Source organism: Callospermophilus lateralis, chromosome 1 (genome assembly GCF_048772815.1).
Source record: "Callospermophilus lateralis isolate mCalLat2 chromosome 1, mCalLat2.hap1, whole genome shotgun sequence".
NCBI classification, from domain to species: Eukaryota; Metazoa; Chordata; class Mammalia; order Rodentia; family Sciuridae; genus Callospermophilus; species Callospermophilus lateralis.
This window is the reverse complement of record NC_135305.1, coordinates 143767326-143782500: the sequence shown is the minus strand read 5'-3', so window position 1 is coordinate 143782500 and position 15175 is coordinate 143767326. Positions and strand designations below refer to the sequence as shown.

Below are 15175 nucleotides of genomic sequence, written 5' to 3'. Positions count from 1 at the left end.
AGTATAGAGAATGAATGGATAGATGAATGGTAAAGAAAATGGCCTAGAGAATCTGTCCTGAGTCCCCCACCTTGGTGGCAGCAGTGAGCAGCTAGAGAGAGAGCTGGAGGCTTTGGTTGCTGAGCACATTTTCTGACACTCTCTACCTCCACTGGGCTTCTAGAGCCCCAGCTGCCCCCAGGGCTATCTGGCTCCACCCCCCTGTGTTGTTTCTTCCCCCAAATCACTGAATTTTTCTCCACCTCCTCCCCAGCCCCTGCCCTGTGGGGGAGAGGAACTTCCCTGTAAGCACCCTACCTAGTTTCCTGGCCATGTGGCCCCTATCCCTTTGGTTTCTGAGTCCTCCCTGGCCTAGGCCTTGGAAAAGTGTGCACATGTGTATTTTGTTGGTGCTGTGGGTACTGTTTTCAAACATAGGCATGCATGCATGTAGCTCCTGACTGGTCATATGTGTGTGTTGTGCACATATGTGTACAGGGCATGCAGATCCTCAAGGGACTGTTTCTGGGATGTGGGTGTGCTGTAAGAGGAATAGGAATCTGGCTGTAACCCTGGGCAGTGGTAGGAAGGTGTACCCAGTTCCTGTCTGGCCCCAAGCCGGGCTTTACCAACTCAACTGTCGTTCAGTGCCACCTTACTCCTGTCCATCTTCCAGAAGAGGAAGAAAGTTCTTCATCTCTTATCCTCAGTCTCCTCTTGGGGGCAATGCAAAGCTGAGTGGAAGGAAGTAGAGTAGATATCCCCACAAAAGCAGTGTCATCTAGACCCATGGTCCTGTCATATGCTCTGTCAGTTCAGTTCTCAGGGTGGGTGTTTGGGCTCAAGAGCAAGCTCATAAAGTGGCAGGGATACCATGTCATACCTGTTATATGCAGCTGGGTGACTCCATTTATTCTCAGGGGCTTTGTGTGATGGTGTCCAATGAGGTACAGTATCTGGTCCCACCCCTGCCTCTCACCACTCACAGCACCTCAGCCTGAGAGGCCATAGTATAAGAAAAGAGCTCTTTATTCCACATTGTCCAATATTTTTACACAAATAAATTAAAATGCATATCTCTATATATAGCGATCTGGGTGGGAGACTAGAAGAAACACTACCCCAACCCTGTAAACATGATGGGGTGAAGATGGGTTGGGCTGGTGGGGAGGCATCCATCAGGGAGGACTGGTCTACTCAACGTGACCTGTCCCTGGCGTTGACTGACTGCAGGGTGGGAGACCCTCTATGTACACACACTGGGCTGGTGAGAGGTTCTTGGGTCATAGCTGGTCAGCAGGGTGCAAACATTGTCCACATTACCAGCACAAGGTCAAGGGGCACAAGGCTGCAAGCCAGGGCAGGAAGGGCACCTGAACCCTCTTCATCACTTGCCCTCCTGCCTCAATTCCTGCCTATGGTAGACAACACTGACTGCGGGCACGGTACATGTGGGATCAGCCTGTCCTCTGATGAGGTCCAGTGGTGAGAACTCCTGGTGACTCAGACCCCTCTGGCTGTAGTGTAGTCAGTGGGGGCTCTGCAGAGCTGGTCAGGGTCCCAAAGGGAGAGTCACTGATGTGATGTGGGCCTGAGCCTTTGCCTGCTGGGCTGTCACCAGATGGCACATGCCTCTTGAGTGTATTGCCAGCAGATGCTGGCCTATCAGATTCTAGCACAGAGGGCTTGTCTGCAGCATCTGGCTGGCAGCATTTGGGCAGCCCCAGCAGCTCCTCATCAGTGGCCACACTAGTTCAGATGAGATGGAAGGGTCTGGCTGCCACAACACAGCCCTCTAGGTCATTGGCAACCAGTCACTGGAAGTCACAGCCAGCCAGGCACATGGGCAGTTTGAAGGGCACCTAAGATGAGGAATTGGGAACTTCTGCAGCCAGGCCAAGAATAGATGTACCAGGCAGTCGCATACCCAGGGGTTGTCATTGAGCTGCAAACACTGTAGAGCACATAGAGTTGCCAAGGGCTCAGCAGGCAGCATTGAGAGTTTGTTTGTAAACAGTTAGAGTGCCTGAGGTGGCCAAGGTCATGGGAGGCATGTGGGTGCACATGGGCCACACAATTGTGTTGCAGGAGGAGACGGTTGAGACTGTGCGGGCCATGGAAGACGTGCTCAGGCACGCTGGGGATGTGGTTACTATGAAGGAAAAGGTGTGTGAGGTTTCCCAGGTCATGGAAGCCATTGTCTGTCAGTGCCTGCAGCCAATTGTCTTGAAGGTAGAGGTACTGCAAGGTGGCCAGGCCACGGAACAGGCTAGGGCCCAGTTCTTGCAAGCTATAGCGGTCCAGATGCAGTGTATGCATTCGGCCCAGGCCTTGGAATGTGGCAGGTATGAAGGTATGAAGCTGGGCATTGTCACTGAGATCCAGTTGCTCCAGGAGGGTCAGGCCCGAGTACGTGGTGGCATCAATCTGGGCCAGTGCATTGGAGTGTAGCCACAGGATGGTGAGATTGCGGCAGGCATGGAAACCAACAGCCGGCACATGGAAGATGTGGTTGCCATGCAGAAAGATATGCAGGTTGGAGACTGGGATGCCAGTCGGCATGGCCTGCAGGCCTTGTGGAGGCAGATTTTTGTCACTTTGGGCTCATAATAACACACACAGGCACCTGGGCACAGTGCTTCCACCCGCCAGGCCTGTAGCCATAGCACCCATACCTGCAGATGTCTTCTTGTGGGTAGAAGAAAGGGTGGTTAGGGGAAAGAGATCCCTAAGGGACTGGGAGGCCATGTTGGGGCCAGTTTGTCCCTTGGGATAGGGCCTTATGAGGGGCTGGGGCCAGGTCTGAGATGTAGCCTGGGATTTGGAGGTTTGGGGATCCTTGCTTTCATACAACATAGATGATGCTTGGCTGTAACTTTCACCTGTAGCCATACACTCTGGGAAACCATGTCTACAGACTCCCCACTGCACCCATCCAGATGCTTATACCCATTATCAAAGTTAGCCTACTAGGTCACTCAACAAATACCTATGTGACGGACTGTTGCTCACATCTGCATATACCCTCTTGAGACTCTAGTGAACAGAGTCCCCCTGGGCCTGATCTCCATCCCCATATTCCAAGCAATATTCCTTGCTTGCCTGCCCCCAGCCCCCTAACAGCTTGCAGGTCATGCTGGAGGAGGAGGAGACATGCTCTTGGCACACATTGTAATGCCATCCAGACTGAGCTCAGGGAGTACTAGGAAGTGGGGTTCAGAAAGAGGAGCTGCAATCTAAGTCTCATCCCTAGTCTGTCAGCTGCTGAAGTTTGGGTAGAAAGAGGCACACTGAGGTTCAGAACCATAGGCCCAGTCTAGGCCCTTGTAGCCCTTGATAAAACCTAGCAGCTGGGAGTCTGGGGAGTCCCCCTCATTTCACAATGTGGGGTTGTGATTTAAATAAAAAACTGCAAAGAGAAGCCACTATGGGTTCCAGGGAGTATAGGTGGGTCTACCTACTAGCACCTCTGTTATCACAAGAACAGTGGTCTGGGTGCAGTGAGGGCATGGGGTTAAGGAGTACAGTTCCCACTCCAGAGTACCCTTCCCCTAGCCAGCTGCTCCCTCCTCCACACATCCTTCCTTTTAAGCACTTTCTGACTTGGCTTGGAACATCTCCTGAAGCCTCCTACCCTGGTCTCATTCTCTGCATGATCCCCTTCCATGGGAGGAGTTCATTCTTCCCAGCCAGTCACTGCATGGTCCCAGCTGCTCTCAACTCTCCAACCCAGGTGCACACTCAACTGGGACAGCCTCCCAGCAGCAATCTCCCCCTGCTCATGGTGTTGCACCCTCTATTCCCTTGAAGTGTCAGACACTCCTGGGCCTTCAATGAGACTGTATACTAGCAAAAGACTTCTTGGGCTAGGGCGACCTGGCCTCAACAGCAGGGCCTATTATTCCACCATTAAATTCCCTACCCCTTTGAATGCTGAAGGTTCTTTCAGCCTGCCTTGCCTTCAGGAGTGAGTCTATTAAAATGTTAATCCCCTTGGGAGGGTTATGGCTTATCAGCTAACACTTGAGTTATCAGCTAACACCTTTGTTGACAGCTATCACCTTCCTTGGCAGCTAGCTAAGAGTAGGATTCTGCAGACAGGAGGCCAGCTAAGTGCTGGGGTTGGAGTCGAGAGGGAGGAGGGAGAGAGCCATGGTCCAGCTTCAACCAGCCAGGATTGTGACCCTTGGGCCTTCCATGCTATGCTGGGCCCCCTGCCACAGGGGTCCTCTTCTGCCTAGAGCACAACAATTGCTCTAAATCCAGAATCCAAGCAAACCAGATAAGTATAATAGTCATTAAATATGTCCCTAGGTCCTGGGAGCTGAACTCTGCCTTGCTGGGTTTGGGGTCATTTGTTGGTTGCCAGAGAGATGGCAGCCCCAGGATGGGGTACAGAATGTCAGAAGCCCAGGAGCTCCCCAAGCCCTGGGTAACCTTCCAAAGCTGCCCATGCATAAGAGGCATTTGGCTTGATGTTCTATTTAAACTACTGACACTCCTGCTTCCTTCTTATGCATCTTCCCTGGGAAAGTGGGGCTTGGCCATGCAAGTTCCCCACAGTGTTTCACCTGCTGTCACAGGCAGGCACTGTGCTATGTAAACTGTATTTCCTAGCCCAGGACTTCAGGAAGACCTTGGGTTGGTTGCATTGGGGGCCCTCAGTGCTCACTGGTCAGCCTCACTATCATGATTGGGCCACATCACCAGTCAAGCCATGCCACAGACTGTGCACATCACTAAATGTGCCATGCTCTTGACTAGGCCTCCCTGAGACTGGGCCATGTCACCAACCTCTCTGTGCCATAATGACAAGTTCTCGAGGCTCCCTACCATATATTTTGACTATGTCCCTCACATCCTGACTGAGCTAGGCTACCTATGCACCATGTCCTGTGGCCCCCAAGACCTGATGTGTGGTCCATGAATTCACTGGTATAGATGCCCAGGTTGACTCCAGACTGAGCCACACAGGGGAGTCAGGAAACTGGGAGAATAGCCACATGTCACTCAGCCCTCCTAGCAGCAGGTATCAGGCACAAAGACAAGGCTTTATTCCTGCCAAGACAACTGCTTTTTGACAACAAACTTCTGAGAGTCAGCCCTCCACACTGGCCCTGCTGTCCGCACAGTGGCTAAGGTGGGCTTTCTTCTGCTACAGTCACAGTAATTGGCTCCAGCCTGGGCCCCCTTGGGGCCTGCCCATTGGTCTCCATAGCAACCCCTCCACTGAGTAAGCATGAAGGGGCATCTTTATATGAGATAATCAAATCCAGCTTTGTGGAATTAGTTTGTATATACAGTGGGGGCCCAGAGAATATAGAAAACTCAACCAGGAAGTCAGGAGGGTATCCCCTGACCTTATACCACAGCTGCCCCATCTGACCTCTTCCTGCCCTCCACCATGGAAAGCATCCTCTTCCTATCCACCAGAAAGCCTCAGTGGCCCAACCCCTTGGCCTCTGCGCCTTCTAAACTACAGGGCTCCTGACCTCCAGGGATGGTCCCCTCCTTGCCCACTTCTCTTATTTTTCTCCCCAACCTGACCATTGATTCTCCCAGGAGTTTCTGCCCTCTTCCTGGAGATCAGCCTGGCCACCCCTGCCACTCTCATCATCTCATTCAGGTCCCAACTCTCAGGGATCATCCAGTGTGAGTGTGACTCCAGACACATCTGGGGGGAAAAACAGCCCTGCAAGGGCTCCAGTTCTCACACATATGAACCACGTGGATTGCCCCCTCAGACCCCTGCAGCCACCCCAAGGACAGGCCAGCCCTGGGGCCACCTGAGCCTATTCACATACTGGTGCCACACTTGCCATTCCCCAGGATCCTGGCTGTGGCTGTATAGGAGCTCCCTCCCCATATTCAGATGAGAGGGGTCTCCTGCCTGAAGGGGCAATTTCTCTCTACTCTAGCTGAGGTGGTATACTAGCATTCCCTAACACTGGTGGAGAGGTCTCTCGCCTGGCAGGGCGAGCCCCTCTATCCTGGCTGCTGCGGTGTAGGAGCTCTCCACCTACACACCCAGGTGGGAGGGTTATCCTGCCTGGCAGGGCAAGTTCCCTCTACCCTGGCTAGGGTGGTATAGGAACCCCCTCACCAGACACCTAGGTAGGAGGGGCCAGTCATCTCTACTCTAGTGCTGGTGGATTTTGAGCTCCCCCAAATGCCCAAGTTTGAGGGGTCTCCTACCTGGTGGGATGAGTCCCCTCTCCCCTGGCTGCAGTGGTATAGGAGCTACCCTGGACACAGGTGTTTGGGGTCTCCCACCTGGAGGGACTAGTCCCCTCTACCCAGGCTGCGGTGGTATACAAGCTTCCCCAGACACCCAGTTGGGAGGGGTCTTCCTCCTGGAGGGGCAAGTCTTCTCTATCCTGGATGTGGCAGTATAAGAGCTCCCCTGACACCCAGGTGGAAAGGATCTTTCACCTGGAGGGGCAAGTCCCCTCTACACTGGTTGCTGCGGCATAGGAGCTCCCCCTGACTACAGGTGGGATGAGTCTCCCTCCTGGAGGAGCGAGTCCCCTATATCCTGGCTGCATCAGTATGGTAGCTCCCCCCACCCACCCACAAGGGGGAGGGGTCTCCCGCCTGGAAGGGCGAGTCCCCTCTACTCAGACTATGGCAGTATACAAGCTCCCCGAGACACCCAATTGGGGGAAGATTCTCCCACAGAGGGGAGGGGTCTCCCGCCTGGAGGGGCAAGTCCCCTCTACCCTGGCTAAGGAGGTATACAAGCTCCCTCCAGACACTCAGGCAGGAGAGGCCTCCCACATGGAAGGGCAAGTCCCCTCTACTTTGTCTGGTGCCCTATAAGAGATCAAAGGACCCCCAGGTGGGAGGGGTTTCCTGCCTGCAGGGGGATCTTCTCTACCCTAGCTGTGGTATTATACAAACTCCCCCCAACATCCACTGGGTGTGGTCTCCTGCGTGTAGTGGAGAGTCCCCTCTACCCTGGCTGTGGAGGTATAGGAGCTCTCCCCCCCCACACACACCCATGTGTGGGGGGGTCTCCCGACAGGAGGGGCATGTCCCCTCTACCCTGGCTGTGGTGGTATATTAGCTTTCCCTGATACCCAGGTGGGAAGAGTCTCCTGCCTGGAGAGGCAAGTTCACTCTACCCTGGCTGTGGGAGTATACAAGCTCCCACCTACATTCAAGGGGAAGGGATCTCCCACATGGAGGGGCGAGTCCCCTCTAACCTGGGTGCTGCAGTATAGGAGCTCCCCTGGACACCCTGGTTGGAGGGTTCTCTCGCCTGGAGGGCAAGTACTCTCTACCCTTGCTGCTGTGGTATATGAGCTCCTCCCCACACCCAGGTGGGAGAGGTTTCCCTCATGGAGGGGCAAGTCCTCTCTACCATGGCTGCTGCGGTATAAAAGCTCCTCTGAACACCAAGTAGTGGTGGCGTCCTGCCTGGAGGGGCAAGTGCGCACTATCCTGGCTGCAGGGGTATATGAGTTCCCCTGCAACACACAGGTAGAAGGAATCTCCCGCCTAGAGAGGCAAGTTCCCTCCACCCTAGCTAAGGCAGTATACAAGCTCCCCTGGACACCCAGGAGAGAGGAGTCTCATGACTGGAGGGGCACATCCCCTCTACCCTGGCTGCAGGGGTATAGGAGCTCCACTCCACCCGACATTTCGGAGGGAGAGATCTCCTGACTGGAGAGGCGCGTCCTCTCTACCCTGGCTAATGTGGTATACAATCTCAATGGGACACCCAGGTGGGAAGATTGTCCTGCCTGGAGGGCCGAGTCCCCTCTACCCTGGCTGCAGTGGTATAAGAGCTGCCCCTGACACCCAGGTGGGATGTGTCTCCCGCCTGGAGGGGCGGATCCCCTCTACCCTGGCTCTGGTGGTATAGTAGCTTTCCCTGACATCCAGGTGGGAGGGGTCTCCCACCTGGACTGGAGAGTTCCCCTTTCCCTGCTTATGGCGGTGTATGAGCTCCCCTGACAACCAAGGTTTAGGGGTCTCCCGCCTAGTGGGGCGAGTCCCCTTTCTCCTGGCTTCAGTGGTATAGGAGCTTCCCCCCCCATACCAAGATGGGAGGGGTCTCCTGCCTGGAGGTGCGACTCACCTTTACCCTGGCGAAAGTGGTATACACGCTCTCTATGACACTCAGGTGGGATGAGTCTACCGCCTGAAGGGATGAGTCCCATCTTCCCTGGCTGCAGTGGTATACTAGCTTTTCCTGACACCAGGTAGCAGGTCCCTGCTACTCTGAAGGTACAAGTCCCCTGTACACTGGCTGTGGTGGTAACGAGCTCTCCCTGACACCCAGGTGGGAGGTCTCAGGCCTGGAGAGGTGAGTCCCCTCTACCCTGGCTGCAGAGGTATACGAGTTCCCCCAGACACATAGGTGGGAGGGTTCTGAGGCCTGGAGGGGTGAGTTCCCTCTACCCTGGCTGCAGAAGTATAGGAGTTCCCCTAGACACCGGTGGGAGGGGTCTCCCGCCTATAGGGGTGATTCCCCTCTACCCTGGCTGCAGCAGTAATGCAGTTCCCCCTACACCAATTTGGGTGGGGTCTGCCACCTGGAGGGGTGAGTCCCCTCTACCCTGGCTGTGGAGGTATAGGAGCCCCCCCCCAGGACACCCAGGTGGGAGGGGTCTCCAGCATGGAGGGTTGAGGTCCCTCTACCCTGGCTGCAGTGGAATATGAGCTCCCTCCAACACCCAGGTGGGAGAGGTATCTTGACTGGAGGGGAGAATTCCCTCTACCCTGGCTGCTGAAGAATTCAAGCTTCCCCCAACACCCAGGAGGGAGGAGTCCCCTCTACCCTGGCTGCAGGTGGTATAGGAGCTCCACCCAAAACCCATGTGGGAGGAGTCTCCCACATGGAGGGGCAAGTCCCCTCTACCCTGGCTAAGGTGGTATACAAGCTCCCCCTGACACTGAAGTGGGAGGGGTCCTCCGCCTGGAGGGGTAGGAGTCCCCTCTACACTGGAGGTGGTGGTATTCGAACTCTCCCTGAAAATCAGGTGGGAGGGGTTTTCTGCCTGGAGGGGCGAGTCCCCTCTACCCTAGTTGAAGAAATATAGGAGCTCCCCCAACACCCAGTTGGGAGGGGTCTCCCGCCTAGAGGGGTGAGTTCCCTCCACCCTGGCTGCAGAGTATGTATAAGAGCTCCCCCCTAACACCTAGGTGGCAGGAGTCTCCCGCCTGGAGGGGCGAGTCCCCTCTACCCTGGTTATGTGGATATAAGAACTTCCCCTGACACCCAGGTGGGAGGATTTTACCCCCTGGAGGGGTGACTCCCCACTACCCTGGCTTCAGCGTTTTATGAGTTCCCCCCAGACACCCAGGTGGAATGGGTCTCCCGCCTGGAGAGGAGAGTCCCCTCTACCCTGGCTGCAGGGGTACACAAGCTCCCCCAGATACCCAGGAAGGAGGGGTCTCCCACCTGAAGGGGCAAGTCTTCTCTATCCTGGCTAAGGCGGTGTACAAGTGACCCCTTACACACAGGTGGGAGTAGTCTCCTGCCTGGATGGGCAAGTCCTCTCTACCCTGGCTTTGGTGGTATAAAAGCTCCTCAGACACCAAGGTGGGAGGGGTATCCCTCATGGAAGGGAAAGTCCCCTCTACTTTGGGGGGTGCCCTAGAAGAGCTCCCAGGACATCCAGGTGGGAGGGTTCTCCTGCCTGCAGGGGCAAGTCTCCTCTATCCTGGCTGTGGCAGTATAGGAGCTCTCACACACACACCCAGGAGAGGGCTCTGGCGACTGGAGGGGTGAGTCCCATGTACCCTGACTGCTGAGGTATAGGAGCTCACCCAGACACCCAGGTGGGAGGGATCTCCCACATGGAGGGGTGAGTCCCCTCTACCCTGGCTGCTGCGGTATATCACTCCCTCTGACACCCTGGTGGGGGGGGTCTCCCGCCTGGAGGAGCAAGTACCCTCTACCCTGTCTAAAGTGGTATACAAGCTCCACGTGACACCAAAGTAGGAAGGGTCTCCTGCCTGGAGGAGGGAGTCCCCTCTACCCTGGCTGTGGTGGTATAGGAGCTCCCCATGACACCTAGGTTATAGGGGTCTCCAGGCTGGAAGGGTGAGTCCCCTCTACACTGGCTCCTATGGTATAGGAGTAACACCCCCCCACACACACACAACCAGGTGGGAGGGATCTCCCACCTGGAGCAGTGAGTCCCCTCTACTCTGGCTGCTGCCTTATATGAGATCACCCCCATACCCAGAAGGGAGGGGTCTCCCGCCTGAAGGGGCAAGTTCCCTGTACCCTGGCTGAGATGGTACACTAGATTTAACTGACATCCAGGTGGGAGGAATTTCCTGCCTGGAGAGGTGAGTCCCCTGTAGTGTAGCTGCAGGTGTATTCAAGCTCCCCAGACATCAAGTGTGAGGGGTCTCCCACATGAAGGGGCGAGTCTTCTCTACCCTGGTTGCTGTGGTTTAAGAACTCCCCTGACACTCTAGTTTGAGGGGTCTCACACCTGAAGGAGCAAGTAACCTCTACCCTGGCTAAGGTGATATACAAGCTTTCCTGTGACACCCAGGTGGGAGGGGTCACCCGCCTGGAGGGGTGAGTCCACTCTACACTGGCTGAAGCTGTATAAGGGCTCCCCCAACACCCAGATGGGAGGGGTCTCCCGCATGAAAGGGCGAGTCTTCTATACCCTGGCTGCAGCGGTATTCGAGCTCCCCCCACCCATTGCCAGATGAGAGGGGTCTCCCCACTGAAGGGGCAAGTCCCCTGTACCCTGGCTGCAGTGGTATACTAGCTTTCTCTGAAACCCAGGTTGGATGGGTCTCTCGTCTAGAGGGTCGAGTCCCCTCTACCCTGGCTGCGGCACTAAAGGATCACCCCTGACACCCAGGTGAGAGGGTCTCTGGCCAAGAGAGACGAGTCCCCTCTAACCTGGCTGCTGCAGTATAAGAGCTCCCCCTGACCCCCTGGTGGGAGGGGTCTCCCACCTGTTGGGAGTATGTTCCCCCTACCCTGGCTGTGGTGGTATAGGAGCTCCCCCTACTCCCAGTGGGAGGGTTCTTCCACCTGGAGGGGCGAGTCCACTCTACCCTGGCTGCAGCTGTGTAAGAACTCCTCCAGACACCCAGGTGGGAGGGGTCTCCCACATGGAGGGGCGATTCCCCTCTACTCTTGCTGTGGCTGTTTTGAGCTTTCCTAGGTGGGAGGGGTCTCCCGCTTTGATTGGACAGTCCCCTCACCCTGGCTCTAGGGGTATAGGAGCTCTATCCAACACCCAGGTGAAAGTGGTCTCCCGGCTGGAAAGGCGAGTCCCCTCTCTCCCAGCTGCTGCAGGTGAAAGGGTCTCCCGCTTAGTGGAGCGAGTCCGCTCTACCCTGGCTGAGGTGGTATATGAGCCTCCCCACCCTAAAACCAGGTGAAAAGGTTCTCCTGCCTGGAGGGACCAGTCCCCTCTAGCCTGGTTTCAGCTGTATAGGAGCTCCCCGTGGCACCCAGGTGGGAGGGGACTTTTGCCTGGAAGGGTGAGTCCCCTATACCCTGGCTAGGGTGGTATATGAGCCCCCGCCACACCCACTAGGGAAGGTTCTCCTGCCTGGAAGGCAAGTATCCTCTTCCCTGGCTGCGGCTGTAAAGGAGCTATCCCCAACCCCCAGATGTGTGTGGAGGGTCTCTGGCCTGGAGGGGCGAGTCCTCTCTACACTGGCTGGGAAGTTATAAGAGTTCCCCCTGGGAAAAAAAAAAAAAAGAGTTTCCCCAGACACACAGGTGGGAGGGGTCTTTCACCTGAAGGGGTGAATTCCCTCTACCCAGGCTGCAGAGGTATATGAACTCCCTGACACCCAGGTGGGAGGGGTCTTCTTCCTGGTGTAGCTGCCACAGTCTGGCTGGGCACAAATCATGAGCCACTGAAGCATGAACAAACTTTATTTCTGAACTCCACCAGCACACTCCACACACTTTCTGGGAACTCTCCCTAAGGCCACTGGGCTCCTCCAGGAACCACAAATCTGAAATCCCTTCTCCGGCACTTCCCCAACCAATGGGAACTCTCCGGAATCCCTGCAAGAACTCCAAAGTAGCAGGGAGAACTCCAAAGTAGCAGGCCCAGGCAGATAGCAGGGGTCTAATATACACATCTTAACATAACCATTAATCATCTCAATGGCTTGCTGGCATCACCTCTCAACCACTCTGTTCTGGCAAAAATGCCATGTGTCATTGGGACTCAGCTATGGCTCTCAGCATGTAGCAAGTCCCCTCTACCCTTCTGCAGCAGTATACAAGCTCCCCACCCTCCCCCAACATCCAGATGGGAGTGGTCTTCCACTGGGGGGCGAGTCTGCTCTACCTTGGCTGCAATGGCAAAGGAGCACCCCTCAACAGTCAGTGAGAGGTGTCTCCTGCCTAGATGGGTGAGTCCCCTCTACCCTGGCTGCAGTGGTGTAGGAGATACCCCCAGACAACCAGGTTAGATGGGTCTTCCGCCTGGAGTGGGGACTCTCCTCTACCCTGGCTGCTGCAGTATATGAGCTCCTCCAACACCCAGGTGGGAGAGGAATTCCACCTGGAGAGGCGAGTCCCTTCTACTCTGGCTACGGCAGTATAGGAGTTCCCCTGACACTCAGGTGAAAGAGGTCTCCCGCCTGGAAGGGCAAGTCCCCTCTAATCTGGCGAGGGGGTTATATGAACCCCCACCTGACACCTAGGTGGGAAGGGTCTCTCGCCTATAGAGGTGATTCCCCTCTACTCTGGCTGCAGTGGTATAGGAGCTCCCCCTGACACCAAGGTGGAGGGGTCGTCCACCTGGAGGGGCAATTCCCCTCTACTCTGTCTAAGGCGGTATACAAGTTTCCCTGGTATAGGAGCTCCCCCTGACACCCAAGTGGAGGGTTCTCTTGACTGTAAGAGTGAAACACCTCTACCTGAGTGCAGTGGTTTATGAAATTCCCCCTGATACCCAGGTGGGAGGGGTCTCCCACCTGGAGGCGCAAGTCCCCTCTCCCTTGGCTCTGGCAGTATATGATCTCCCCCTCTACTCCCAGTAGAGAGGGTCTCCTGACTCGAGGGGCGAATCCCCTGTACCCTGGTTGTGGATGTATATGAGTTCCCACAGAAACCCAGGTGAAAGGGATCTCTTGCCTACAGGGGCGAGTCCCTGCTTCCCTGGCTGCAGCTGTATACCAGCCCCCACCCCTGTCACACCGCTTCCACACCCAGGTGGGAGGGGTCTCCCACCTTGAGGGGTGAGTATCCTGTACCCTTGCTAAGGCTGAATACAAGCTCGCCCAGACATCAATGTGGGAGGGGTCTCTCGCCTGGAGGAGCAGGTCCTCTCTACCTTGGCTGGGGCGGTATACTAGCTCACTCCAACACCCAGATGGGAGGGGTCTTCTGCCTTGAGGGGTGAGTCCTCTCTACTCTGCCTGCAGTGGTATAGGAGCTCCCTTGGACACCCAGGTGGAAGGGGTCTCCCGTGAGTCTGCTCCACCCTGGCTGCAGCAGTATTGGAGCTCCCCCTGACACCCTGTTGGGAGGGGTCACCCTCCTGGAGGGGAACGACCCTCTACTCTGGCTATAGTGGTATATGAGCTCCCCCACGACAGCCAGGTTGGAGGGTTCTCCCGCCTGGAGAGAAGAGTCCTCTGCAACATTACAGGAGCCCCCGAAATGGGTACCCAGGTGGGTGAGATCTTATGCCTGGAAGGTCGAGTCCCCTCTACACTGGCTAGGGTGGAATACAAGCTCGCCAAGACACCAAGGTGATAAGAGTCTCTCACCTGGAGGAGCCAGTCACCTCTACCCTGGCTGTGGCAGTATAGAATCTCCCCCATGACACCAAGGTGGGAGGGGTCTTCCGCCTGGGGACAAGAGTCTGCTCTACCCTGTCTGCAGCTGTATAAGAGCTCCCCTAGACAACCAGGTCCCTTTTCACTCACCCAGGCCCAGGAGCTAGCACTTGGCCCTCCATTACTTGGCCAGGCTCCTTGCTTGAGCCCCTGGCTGGCCTTCTCAAGGAACCTGTTCTTGTCTCTGTCCCTTGGTTTCAGGCCCCTTTTACAGGCCCCCTCCTGTGCTCCCCTCTGTTCCCCTTGTTTGTGGTATCCTGGCATTGAAAAGACCCTCTCCTCCCTCTGTTTCTCCATAGCTTGGGTTCCTTGAAGGGGTCCTGGCTCACCACAGCCCCTGCCCCCAATTCTGGATGCAAAGTGTCCCCTCCCAGTGCCCTCCTTTGGCCCTCCTTTGGTCCTGGTCTCTCTGTGAGGTTCTACTCACCTGGGGCAGAAGAGTGGGATTGGCTGGCCTCTGGGCCCTGAAGGCTCCCTGCCGCAGTCCGGCTGGCTGGGCAAAATAGCCGGGGGGTGACGAATAACTTGTGTACATTGATGCAGCAGGAATAGGAGCCGTTTATTGTAGGATCTGAGCTATATTTATACATTTTACACAGCTTATCTAATTAGCATAAAATAGATACAGCAGTCAACCAATAAGGAATCTCCACACTTAATGACTTGCTTTTGTTACTTTACAAACCACTCCCTCTGGCATTTGGCCAGGCGCCATCCAGACTTGTTTACAGACGCTAACATTTCTCTGGCAAAATACCAGGTGCCAATCTGACTTGTTTACAGACCTTAACAGGACTTGGGCCTGCCACTGACCTTTCCCTGTGCAATCATCTCCCTTCCCTCCCCTACCACCTAGCCTTGCATGCTGCCCCTACCCCAATCCAACCCTCCCTAACCCTGAGATTTTGTGCTCCAGTTTTGGGGCCTGGCTGCTTGGCTGAGACCCAGACCACTTTCCTTGTGTTTTCTGGCAGCAAGGGTAGAGGGGATTTTCCCTCCAGGCAGGAGGATATATAGAGAGAGAGGAGAGAGAGAGGGGGGAGGAGGAGAGAAAAGAGGGAGAAGTGGAAGGAGACTGGGGAAGAAGGATGGGATGAGGGTAGGAGAAGGAGGAAGGGAAGAGAGAGGGGAAAGAGATGGGAGGAGCCAGGAAGAGGAGGGCAGGGGCAGATGGGAGGGGGCAAGGAGGATAGAAGGATGTGCTGAGGGAAGGAGGGAAAGCAGAGGGAGGTTTCTGGACTCACCCAGCAACTGCAGGAGCATAGGAGCCAGCAGTCAGGCTGCTGCTGAGGTCAGCATCTCACCTCAGCGGCCCACAGAGCTGAGGTGGGATTTCCATCTTTGGTGTCTTCCCCAGGGCCCCTCTGTTCCTAGCACCCCCTACTCTGGCCTCTCCCTAGCC

At 55.8% G+C, this 15175-nt stretch overlaps 1 pseudogene; it reads right to left on the bottom strand.

Moving 5' to 3' along the window:
* Positions 1–1272: 1272 nt before the first annotated feature.
* LOC143399370 (reticulon-4 receptor pseudogene) lies at positions 1273–15112 on the bottom strand (annotated as a pseudogene).
* Positions 15113–15175: the final 63 nt, after the last annotated feature.